The sequence below is a fragment of the Hyaena hyaena genome, unplaced genomic scaffold, assembly GCF_003009895.1.
Source record: "Hyaena hyaena isolate Hyena2069 unplaced genomic scaffold, ASM300989v1 scaffold_428, whole genome shotgun sequence".
NCBI lineage: Eukaryota > Metazoa > Chordata > Mammalia > Carnivora > Hyaenidae > Hyaena > Hyaena hyaena.
In genome coordinates this window covers 1,531,271-1,541,835 of record NW_024081062.1, presented here as the reverse complement: position 1 = coordinate 1,541,835, position 10,565 = coordinate 1,531,271, and the positions used below count along the sequence as shown (strand labels likewise).

The window sequence follows — 10,565 nt, the reverse complement described above, 5'->3', positions numbered from 1 at the left end:
TCCCCTTTCAGGACCCCTCCCACCCCTCTTCACCTCACTCCAGCACAGTCCATTCCTTCAATTATTTCGACAAATCCTTGCCGGGCAGCTCATAAATAAGTGGCCCATAAATCTGACACTGTGCCCTGCCTCTGGAGACCTCACTCTGTGGCCGCCATCAAATACTTAATGCGGCTGAGGTGACAGCTGAAGACAAAGAGAAGTTGCTCGGGTGAAGGAGGATCTGACCCCTGACTTTATCACCCATCTCCACCACCCGCGGACTGCAAACTAGTCCACTGGGTTCCACTCTTGCCCAGCTACCGTCTGTCCTTTACCCGACCCTGGAATGAGCCTCCTAGGATGCAGCCGTGACCACCGTGTCCCTGCCTCTGTGGGTCCCAGTTGACTCCCCAAGTGTTTTTCAAACCTGAGCTCCCACTGCCATCCTGCTCACTGCTGGCATCACGTTTAGGACAGACAGATGTCCTCCAACCACCTTCTGTGATTTCCTTTTTTTTTTTTTTTTTTTAATGTTTGAGAGAGAGGGGTGGGGGCAGAGAGAGAGGGAGATAGAGGGTCCGAAGTGGACTCTGCACTGATAGCAGCGAGCTGGATACAGGGCTCGAACTCATGCAGGGCAGCCCGAGGAAAGCATGGAGAGCTTGGGCCCTGGCTCTGCTGTGCCACCCGCACAAGCCGCACCTGCCCTCACTGAGCCTCTTTCGTGGAATGGTGTCATTCCAATAGCAGTTTGCTATTGCTGCTGTCTCCAATCACTACAGACTGAATGGCTCAAAACGACACGAGTGTGTTATCTTACATTCTGTAGGTCAGAAGTCCCACATGGGTCTCTGTGGGCTTAAAGCAAGGTGTCCACAGGGCCAGTTCCACCTAAGGCTGTAGGAGGAAGATCTGCTCGTGGCTTTTCCCGGTTCCAGGGGCTGGCCACATTCCTTGGCTTGTGGCCCCTTTCCTCCATCTCTGAGGTTACTGGTGAACTGCTGGGCAATACCGCTTGGTGTCAGGCTTCTCCCTGAGTCACCTGCTCTGGCTGGGCCAAGGGTTGGGGCAGACAGGTCTCCCAGACTCCAGGTGCTGAGTGCCTGCAGCGAGTGGGACCCCAGTGTCTCTTTGCGTCACCCGTCATGGCCACACCAGGCCCTGCAACCCTAAATCTGGTCACCCCCAGGCATCCACCAAATACTGCCCTGGCCACACAGCCTCAGAAGGCCCCCTGTCCACTCTGGCCGGGCCCTGGCCACCTCTGTCACTCCTCACGCATCCTTATCATCTTTCCATCACCTCGTGGCTTCTCCCCCAGCAAGAACTGTAGGGATGCCCCCAGCTTCTTTCCCCTGCCTGCCGCCCCCTCCCTCTCATCCACCCTCAGCACAGCAGCTCCAGGGTCAGCCTCCTCAGGGGACAAGGACCCCAGCCCTGCCCGTGCTGGGCTAGTGAGGCAAACTCAGGCGGCTTCCGAGTCACTTGTGTATGAGAGGTACCATCGGGGCCATGGAGTGCTGGGAAAGGGCTCATGGGTGCCAGGACCAGCACACCCGGGGACAGCACACGGCCTCCCCTGGCCACCCAGAGACAGAGTCCCAGCTTCTCACGCCCCAGAAGGCCCCGACCTGGCACTGCCCTCTTCCACCTGGGCTCCTGCTCTGTCCACCACCCTCTCCTCCCATCCGGGCACCCAGCCTCCTTCCTTCCTCACAAAAGTTGAGAAGCACGTACTGTCCACACAGCCTTTGCTTCTGCTGCCCCGTCTGCCCAGGACGCTCCTCCCACAGACCTTGTGGGGCTGGCTCCTCATTCAGGCCTCAACGCAAACCCTACACGCCCTGGGCAGAGGGGGCCTCCCTGAGTCTCCTGTCCAAAATAGTCCCGGCCACACTCCGCCACCTCACCCTGTGTTGATTAATGCATGACACTTACACACTCTCTGAAAAGATTGCTTTTACTATTCTTTTGTCTGTATGGTTAGTTTTCAGTGTCTCCTCTCTAAACCGTGGGCTCTAAGGGGGCAGGAGAGTGGCACGCACAGGCCCTCAGAATCCACTGGATATCTCGGGGTGGATGGGGGGGCAGGGTAAGCTGAGCTGACAGCTCAGGGAGGCTCCCCTTGCATCTGGGGCCCCACACTCTGGGGAACAGGGAGGTAGGTGGGGTGGGGCAGGCTGAGGGGCCTTGCTGGACAGTGTGCCTCAGGAGGGGGCTGGGGAAACATGGGCCCAACTCTGGGCCAGACCTCTCCTGGGACCCGGACACAGCACCAGCAGCCTGTGCTGCTCTGGGACAGAACTCCATGCTGGCCTGGAGACTCGGCCCAAGGGACTGCTGGGCAGCGCCAGCCTGACGTCCTGTGCAGCGGGAGGGGACGCAGCCATTACCTCACGTCAGGGGCAGAGCCCCGCCCACTCACCCACTTGGGACGTGAACTGTGGCCACAGGCAAGCTTGCTGTCAGGTTTCAGCTGCTCCCCCAGGCCCTGTCCCCCGACTTCCAGCACCCCACCCTTCACTCAGTGGGACAGTCGTGCATCATCAGTGGCCCCCGGCTTTTGGTCGAAGAGATGCGGCAGGGTGGGGAGAGACTGCCCTGCTTTTCTGCACTACACTCAGTTAGGGGGTCCGGCACAGCTGCTCTGGCCCCTGCATGTCACAGGTGAGCGGGCCAGCTCTTACACGTTCCCTCCTGCAACCTTCTCTCCCTAGACCCCCAGCCTCTGGGTAATGCACTGGGCCTAACCTGAGGGCCAGGGACGTGGGCTGGGCATTGGAGAAAACACACCAGCCTGAGGACTGGCCCCAGTACCTGCCCTCGGACCCAGCCTGCCTCTATCTCCCCTTGCCTCCTCACTCCAGCCCAACCCTTGAAATTGGTCTGAGGTGTCAGCCTCGCTGGGGTCAGCCTCTGGCCTGGTCCTGCCCCAAGGCCCTGTTGCCTCCCTGCCCAGTCCAATCAACCCACAACCCTCATACATGCGTGCACCCCAGACAGGTACCTGCTCACTCACTCCAGGCCTCAGTTTTCCCAAGTATGCAAGCCACAGGCTGGACTCTGTTGTTTTCACTTGTCTGGCATTCTGGAAATGGCCATCAAGCATGCTTGGAGCAGACGGAGCCCTACTCCATCCATTCTCAGGGTTGACACAGACCTAACTTCACCCCAGCTCCAGGGACGCAACACCAGGCCTGTAATCCTCACTGTTCAGGTCTGTGGAAATGGCCTGAGCCAGGCTCCTCTGAGCCTATGTGCGGCAGCTCTGGCTCTCACCAGAACTATCAGGCAGGTATGCTCTTTCTGAGGGTGTCAACCCAAGACTGCTGGGGGCCATTCTGCTACACGAGTCTAGGAGATGGGAGAGGTAGATTCCTATCCAGCGCCTATTCCTGCTGCCCCCCCCCCCCACGGAGGGCAGTCGGGAGATTACGTGCAGTCTTCCCCACCCCCTTGATGCCCACTCTGTGCCCACAGGACTCAGGGACACAAACCACAGTGGAGTGGCCATGGCAGAAGGAGGAGAGGCCAGAGGAGTGGCCAAGGCCCAAACATGAGGAAAGGGGGTGAACCAGGGTCTTAGGGAACCAGGGCTTTGCCAGGTGAGGGAGTCGGGAGTCCAGCAGGAGCCACGCTCAGGGGAGCAGCAAATGATGCCCATAGTGGGTCCTGGCCACAGGGGTGGGAGGTGAGTGCCAGAGGAGGGCTGGACGCTCAGCTTTGACCCTGAGGCCTGGAGCGGAGGAGAGGCGCGTGGGCAGGGCGGCCCGCGGAACAGGAGGCCCCAGGAGAGGAGCGGCAAGGGCATGGCTTGGCCAGGGCGCCCGCAGCCCCACCCGGCGGCCCGCGCGGCCCGCAGTCCCCCGTGCGGCCGCAAGGGGGCACCGCGCCGCGCTGCTCCGGGGCCGGCCTCCAGCGCACCGCGGGCTGCGCCCGGGAGCCGCGCTGACGGCGGGCGGCGGACAGCGGCCCGGGTCCGAGGCGCCGCGGCTCTCAGCGGGCGCGACGGGCGCTGCCCATGGGCCGGGCCCGGGGTCCGGGCGCGCTGGGAGCCGGTGAGTGGGGCGCGGCCGGGCGGAACACGAGCGCTGGGGACAAGGGCGCGGGGCTGCGGGCGCTGAGGAGGGGCTGCGGGCGGCGGCGGGGCGCGGGTGCCGGGGCGGGAGGTGCGGGGCGGCGAACGGGCGGGGACCGCGGGCGTCCGGGCCGCGGCGCGGGGACGCGCCGGCCTGACCAGGGCACAGGTGCGCGCGCGGGTGACAGTGCGCGTGGCCGGCCGGCTGGCGGGCCCGGGAGACGCGGCGCGAGGGAGTGTGCGGCCGGAGCGGCGGAGGTGGGGGACGGGGGGAGGGGGCTGCAGGGTGCGTGCGCCAGGTGGCGGCGGGGAGGCCACCGGCGGAGGGCACACCCCCTGGCCGCCGCTGGAGCAAGAAAGGCTCTGCTGCGCGACCCCCCCCCCCCCCCCCCCCCCCCCCGGCACTCCACTCGGGGTGAGCAGTAAGCTCCTGCCGTCACTGGAGAGGCAGAAAAAGCCAGCCTGGACCCAAGGCCTCCACCCCGCACCGGACCTCAGTTTCCCGGTCTATGAAATGGGAACAGCTGATCTGCCGGTTGCTTGTGAAGAAGGGAGGGAGGAGGGTGTTGTCTCTGAAGCTGGGATCGGATTGGGGAAAGGATTGATAGTACCATCAGAGAGCCTGCAGGGACAGTGGCGTCAGCTTGGGATTCAGAGTGGTGCCTCACACAGTGGCAGCGTACAGGGTCAGGGGACCCCTAGTCCACTCCTCCCTGTGTTCAGGTAGGGAAAGGCAGACCTGGAGGGGAAGCGGTGTGGGGTGCTCCCAACCCTGTCCCGTGCTCTGCTCTGCGAATGAGGCAGTGTGGAGAGAGGAGACAGGGCAGGTTGGGGTGGTGGGGCTCACCCAGCCCCTTCCCTCCTGAGTCCTGGGCCCCTGAGGCAAATGTCCTGCTGGGCTTCAGTAGCCAGAGAAGCGCCCTAGGAAGACTTACCTGGGCAGGAGCTGTGTCCCCATCTTACAGTGGAAATAACTGAGGTTTAGGGAAGTGACAGGAGTTGTTCAAGGTCACAGGACTAAGAAGTGACAAAGCTGGCCTTCCAGCCACGGAAGCCATACTCTAGCCATTATGCCCAGAGACCAGGAGAGGTTGTCCACTCCCTCACCCAGTGCATTCACTGAGCCCCTATTGTGTGCCTTCTGCTCCCAGCCCCAGTAAGTGCCTAGGGAAGCCAAAGGAGTAATCGAGTCATCGAAGAAAAGACTGAGGTCATGGCCAAGGATACCTGTTAGGAAGAAAATAAAACAGAGTTATTGGGCCAGAGAGAGAGACTGGGGTGGGGCCTGAGCCTTAGCCTGGTAAGGGAGGGTCAGAGAGGCTGTCACTGGCTGTGATGCAGTGACAAGGCAGGAGCCCGCTGAAAAGTCCTGAGGGAACAGCAGATGCGAGGCCCCTGAGGCAGACACAGGTGGTGGGTGGGAGGAGCTGGAACAGCCAGTGAGGAGCGCTGTGAAGTTTGGGTTCTTCTCTGGGTGTGATGAAGCACAGTCCCAGTGGGAGGGGGAAGGAGGGTGAGATTAGAGTTTGTGTACTGCAAGGATGCCATCCCCACCCCAGGGGGGTAGAGAGGACTTGGGGGCAGGTCAGGGAGGAGGCTGCTGGAGTCCACCAAGGATTTTCGAGGAGGAGCGAGCCTGCCCGATGTGGAGTCACCTACACTCTGGTGGGGCTGCAGTCACGTGCATGCTTCCTCCCTCCTCACAGGGCCAGGAGGGCATGAGGAGGGGGTAGCGTTCTGCAAGTGGTGGGGGTGCCAGCGGTAGTGGACAGAGGAGTCTGGGCTCAAGCACTCCCCGCCCCCCCGACATGTCCCCAGCGGGCCCCTGCTGCTCCCAGACCCCCCGGTGTCCTGTGGAATCGGGGCACCTGCCGGGAGTTTTGAAAGATAAGACAGGGTGCGGCTGGTTGCTTGGGCTGGGTGTTCAGGCTGGTGTCTCTTTTGCCATGTCCCCAGAAGTCTTTGCGGGTTGTTCCGGCTCTCACTTGTATTTTTTTTTTCTTTCATAGTTTATTGTCAAGTTGGTTTCCATATAACACCCAGTGCTTGTATTTTGACCCAGACCTAGAGTCAGCTGCTTCTCCAAGATGCCTCGTGCCTTGGAGTGGGGATGGGCTTCAGAAACTAGGATCTAGACTTTAGATGGGCTCAGTGCATCCTTGGCGTCATTGTCTCTAGAACTTCTCAGTGCACCGGGGCAAGAAATCAGGGTTTTTTTTAACTAAAAATTAATATTTTCATCTTCCTCCCACAGTAAGAACCTGGTTCTCCCCCAAATATCGGTAATCATTTGCTTAGTCTTAGAATATATCCCAAAGAGTTTTAGAGTCACTACATCCAAACCACTGCCTACCAAAACCTATCAGGTCAAGTTCAGGATATCTTTGGGCGTGTAGTCGGCCCTGTGTGAGCATGTTATCAGTTTGTTTATACCAATAGCTTCAGCTACTTCTGTTTGCATGAGATTTGGGTTCTTTTCCTTGTTAGTGTTTATGATATAATTTTATTTTTTGAGTACGTAAAACATTTACATGACTCAGTGTCAAAACTTTTTTTAAAAAGCTATCCTGAGACGTCTCAATCCAGTCCCTGTTTCTTCCTCCTTGTTCCCACACTGGGTGTAAGCACTTGAAACCGTTTCTGGCTTATCCTTCCTGGGTTTCTCTTGCAAAATAAGGCATTTATGGGTTATCACAAAAATTAACATATCCACCACTGCTTTTGCACCTTGCTTTTTGCAATTAAAAATACCTCCTTACCTGTTCATAGAGACTTTCCTCATTGTTTCGTACAAGGACCTACTCTATCGAGGGCTGTATCACACTCAGCTCGTGCCCTGCAGAGGGACATTCGGTTTTTTCCAGGTCTTTGTTGTTACAAACAGTAGGTTAAGGGTAGCCTCACACACATGTTGTTTGCATTTGTGAAGGTGTATCTTTAATTCCTAGGAGTAAATATGTATTTATTTTCTTAGCTACTCCCAAATTCCCCTCTCCCCCAGCAACGAACAGCTGTTGATTCCTCTTCAACCTCGCAGCTCTCAGAGCCAGGAAATTGTATTTCAGTGTGTTTTAATTTACATTTCTATTACGAATGCAGTTGGACATCTTTGTATACGGTTTCAAGTCACTTGACTATCTTTTTCTGTGAATCGCCTGTCTGTCTCTGTTGCCCACTTCCTATTGGATTTTTGGTCTTTTTTTCCTCCTTGGATTTAAGTTTGTTTAAATATATACATTAGTGCTTTATCTATTATTATTTTTTTTGCAAATGTGGACTCCAGTTTTCTTTTTATTTAGTTTATGGCAGGTTTTGCCATTAAAAGCTTTCTATTTTTATATAGTTGATTTAATTATTCTTTGATTGGATCTAGATTTTGAATCCTAATTTAGAAAGGCTGTTCTTACACCCAATTGTATGGAATCTACCTTGTTTTCTTTTTTTCTTAAGTTCACTTATTTTGGGAGAGAGAGTGAGTAAGCAGCCATCAACACAGAGCCCGATGCAGGGTTTGAACTTATGAATCCTGAGATCATGACCCGAGCCGAAGTCGGACGCTTCACCAACTGAGCCACCCAGAAGCCCCTAACCGTGTTTTCTAATGTGTGTTTGGTTTATGGATCTGACTGAATCTTTTTCCAAATGTCTCTCTATCCCAACACTATGTATTGAAGAAGCCGTCTTTTCCCCAGTGGTCTGAAATGCACCTGTGTCATATAATAAACACCCAAATGCATTGGACCTATTTCTGGGCTTTCCAGTCTGTCTCACTAGCTCTGTCTCTTCGTGTGTGGGTCCCCTATGGTGGGCATTGTAAAGGCATCATTATGGTGCACATGTGTGCAAACGGCAAGAAGAGAGCTTCATTCACAGTCGTTGGAGTAGGAGGGAGAGATGGAACTCCACTCCCATTACTGTGAGTATCTGGTAGGGTTAGACCTTCTTTGTCTGCTTTCATGTCAGGGTGTCCTAAACATCCCTGCGTGTGGCCGCTATCTTTCGCTGGGATCACGTCACATTGACAGACGAACTTCAGGGTAATTGACACCGTTATCAAGTTGAGCCATCTTATCCAAAACCAAGGAACGTCTTTCTGTGTGCTCGAGACTACTTAGTCTTTTATTTGTCGAAGACCACTTTCAGGAGCGTGTTGAAGTTTTCCCTCACATGTTTTTGTAAGTTTATTCATGAGGACTTGGCTTTGTTTGTTGCTATTATATATTTTTTTCTTCCATCCTATCTTGAACGTGTGTGTGTGCGCGCTGTTTTGTGTGCACCTACGTCACTGAATTTATTTTGTTGTTAGTTTCAGCATTAATCATTTTAGAGAGTTTAAGTATTCTGTCATCTGAAACTTGAAATAGTTTGATTTCTTTACTGATGTTTATGCATCTGCTGACTTTCTCTTATCTAATTAAATTGGCTAAATACCTCCCATTCAATATTTTTTTATTTTTTTAAGTTTTTGTTTATTGGGGCTCCTGTATGGCTCAGTTGGTTAAGCATCTGACTTTGGCACAGGTCATGATCTCATGGCTCATGAGTTTGAGCTCCATGTCAGGCTCTGTGCAGACAGCTTGGAGCCTGGAGCCTGCTTGGGATTCTGTGTCTCCCTGTCTCTCTTCCCTTCCTCCCCCCAAAATAAACATTTTAGAAATTTAAAAAAACATGTTAGTTTTTATTTATTAATTGAGACAGAGAATAAGTGGGGAAGGGGCAGAGAGAGAAGGAGAGAGAAAATCCCAAGCAGGCTCCGCAGTGTCAGCACGCAGCCCCATGTGGGGCTCAAACTCCAGAACTGTGAGATCATAACCTGAGCCAAAATCAAAAGTTGGACATTCAACCGACTGAGCCACCCTGGCTCCCTTCCCTTTCAATATTAAATGTTATTTATAACGGGCCTCCTTCCCTTGTTCCTGGGGTATTAAAAAGTTCTCTAGTACTTCTCCCGTTATGAGAGATGCTGACGTCAGCCACTCACATCCCCACAAACCAAAACAAAAACCAACCAAGATGTTACATGGAAGGTGATGGATGATACACATCCATCCTTTGGCCACATTTGTGAACGTGTATTGTGTTGGCTGATCACTGGCCTGTTCTAGTGTTAGTTTTCCTCATTTATTGTACAAATTGTCATATAGTCAATTTAAAATTTTAGGTAATAGAGGCTTTCTATCTTTTAAATTATTGTGACCTAAAGTCAATTCAGATTATGTGGTTTTAACACTTGTGCAACACAAAAGTGAATAAAACATTCTTCCTCGCATGTCAAAGGGGGGGGGGGGTTACTGACTTTAGGAAAGAGGATAGGGAGATATATGTATATATGTGTGGGGGTACACATTAATTCCTATTTTATTGGGTGGTTTCTTAAGATCAGGAATGAATATTGATTTTCACTGAAGACGTATATGGAGATAATTATGTAATATTTCTCCTAGCACTGTTAATAAGATGATTCTTTTATTTTTATTTTTTAAAAAATTTTAATGTTTATTTTTGAGAGAGAGAGAGTAAGCGGGGGAGAAGCAGAGAGAGAAGAGACACAGAATTTGAAGCAGGCTCCAGGCTCTGAGCTGTCAGCACAGAGCCTGATGCAGGGCTCAAACCCATGAACCAAGAGATCATGACCTGAGCCAAAGTCGGATGCCTAACCAACTAAACCACCCAGGTGCCCTCCCTTTTTTTTTAAATACAGAAGGCTTCATGAATTTGCCTGTTTCCTTGCACAAGGACCATTTTAATCTTCTCTGTAGCATTTCAACTTTAGTATATATGCTGCCAAAGTGTGCGCGATAAGATGGATCATGTTAATGAATTTCCTAATACCAGGTCCAGAATGAGAGGACAAGGCAAATAGTAAGACACAAAGTTTATTAAATATTTATTAAGCTATCCTTGCCTTCCTGAAATGGAAGCCACTTGGGCATGATATATTATGTTTCAATATCGTTGTGTTAAACATCTACGGCTGTAAAGTAAGTTATCATCAACTTAGCTTAGAACAGCACACATCTATTATCTCATAGTGTCTGTGGATCCAGGTGTGGCTTTGATGGCTTCTTACTGGTGTTGGCCAGGACTGAGCTCTCATCTAGAGGTTCAGGTAAGAAGGGATCTGCTTTTCTACCTATGTGGTTGCCAGCAGCACTCACCTTTTTTTTTTACTTGCAGGACTGAGAGCTTATTGCCATATTCTGTTGGTTAGAGGAAAGTCAGTGGTTCCATCCACACTCAAGGGCACGAATGCCAGGAGATAGGGATGGTAGGTGCCTTGGTCTGTCCAGCACAGTGGTGTTAGATTCAGTTTGCTGATATTTAGTTTTACTAGTTTTCCTAGTCATTCCTTGGTTTGATAAAGTGTGACTTCTGACGGGTTCTTCAAGAAGGATGCATGAGTATGACATTTCCTGATTCATTTCATGTTGAAATTGTTTTCTGTCCTCTTGATACCTGAAGGATAGTTTGGCTGGTTATAAAATCCTGGCTCACAGGATGTTTT

At 52.8% G+C, this 10,565-nt stretch overlaps 1 protein-coding gene and 1 non-coding gene across 2 annotated transcripts in view; one reads left to right on the top strand and one right to left on the bottom strand.

Moving 5' to 3' along the window:
• Positions 1-3,956: 3,956 nt before the first annotated feature.
• The window catches only part of RASGEF1C (RasGEF domain family member 1C), a 90,392-nt gene continuing 83,783 nt past the window's right edge, over positions 3,957-10,565 (top strand). The window contains exon 1 of the mRNA XM_039252801.1: positions 3,957-4,040. The gene's annotated coding sequence lies outside the window, so the exon portion shown is untranslated. The remainder of the gene's footprint in view (positions 4,041-10,565) is intronic.
• Positions 9,752-9,853, bottom strand: LOC120245698. The gene has a single exon (XR_005531849.1). It is a non-coding gene; the product is annotated as a U6 spliceosomal RNA (small nuclear RNA).